The sequence below is a fragment of the Haplochromis burtoni genome, unplaced genomic scaffold (assembly GCF_018398535.1).
Source record: "Haplochromis burtoni strain Fernald_Lab_line unplaced genomic scaffold, NCSU_Asbu1 Contig_8, whole genome shotgun sequence".
NCBI lineage: Eukaryota > Metazoa > Chordata > Actinopteri > Cichliformes > Cichlidae > Haplochromis > Haplochromis burtoni.
Window position 1 is genome coordinate 4937205 of NW_024582369.1, and position 1696 is coordinate 4938900.

Consider the following 1696-nt stretch of genomic DNA (forward strand, 5'->3'; position numbering starts at 1 on the left):
ATATAGATATATTTAGATATAGATGTATGTATGTATTTATGTGTGTGTGTGTGTGTGTGTGTGTGTGTATGTATCTATCTATCTATATATACATATATGGTGACTCTAACTTATTGCAGTTTTGGGGTTTTCACTAAAACACCACAGCACTGAGATGTGTAATTTCTGAACATCCTTAAAATGCTTATGGTTGAAAATTTACCTTTTTGGTAAGTAAGGCAGGTGTGACTTGACACCAACAAGTCATAATGAATCTACTGAAAGAAACAATAACAAGTCTGTATGAGGGAAGGACACATTAAAATAGATACATCTGTCTAAATTTAAAGAGGCATGTGTACTGAATCCTAACTGTTGGGTACAAGCAGCTAAAAAACTGAAACCACTAACATTACCTCAGTCATTAACTTTGCTAGCAAGCCCACTCTCCTCTGAATATTATGAAAGTAAAGGGTTGGTTCAGTAGTTAAAAAATAGTTAGTTGACACCTCTGTTAACTACAGTAAAGGTAATGTGTTATATTAGCAAGCTACTGATACTGAACTTAAGTTTCTTATATTTGTCTTGCAGATGCAACATGTACAGTTGTGCCTGGTGTACATTGTGATCCTTTTTCCTCCCCTAAAATTAGTTATTGATGTTTTTACAACAATTTTAGAATGTTCCCGATGTCCACACACAACAATTTAATAATTACTGAAAATCTTGTGAAATATGCTTAATTCATATAAAATTATACTGATGTGAGATAATAAAGATAATTGCTTTGTTTGGTTACGAAAGCCATTAAAAAAATATGGTCTAGTACACCCCATGCCCCCTTTTAGACTCACCCCTGTTTGCTGATACTAACGCTTCCATGTAAAATAGCACGGTTATAATAAATGTATATTTAAACATGTTGTCAGATAGTGACAGATGAAGCCTCATGGAGACTTGTAGCTTTCCATTTAAATGATTTTAAAAAAAAAAGGTTAGTTTCTTAAGGCTTCATGTGTAAACATACCCCCCTGCTGGTCAAAACCATTATTGTCATTTCAATTATTTGTGACGTCGTTTTGGCTGTCATGCAACAGTGTCAACATAGACGTAATCACTGCCTAGAATTAAAAAACAAAAAAAAACAACGACTCTAATTTGATTGTATGTGGCTCATTCATTTATCAAAAAAAACATTTTGATTGATGTGCGGTTGACAGTAGTAGAAGTCTATCAATGTCAAAAACCTTGTCAGTATGATTTCAGTATATTTTTGAATAAATCCAATCCAAATCCATGACATGAGACGTTGATGTTAAAATCACAGTCTTTTCAAATGATGAGACAGTGATTGTGCTAATGAATACTGTGCGGATGTTGACTTTTATCATTTTTATCAAGATATTATATTTTTTCCACTGTGCTTAGACTCAGTTTCTCTTTTTGCTAATAACCACTCTGGCTTTGGAGAAACCGTTTCACATTCTACTGAGAGGCAGGAGTGCAAAACTATCCCACAGTAATCTTGCCTAGATGATACCCATAGATGCAGTGTTGTTGCCATTGACACACAATTAACACTTCCCAATGGAATGAAAAAAAGAAAACAGACTTGTGTATATTATAGTAGTAACACATTTCATTATTTACAGGCATATTATTTGTAATACTTTATTGGTAGAGATCACCTCATGGGTGGAGCAGCTCTTCACCTCTT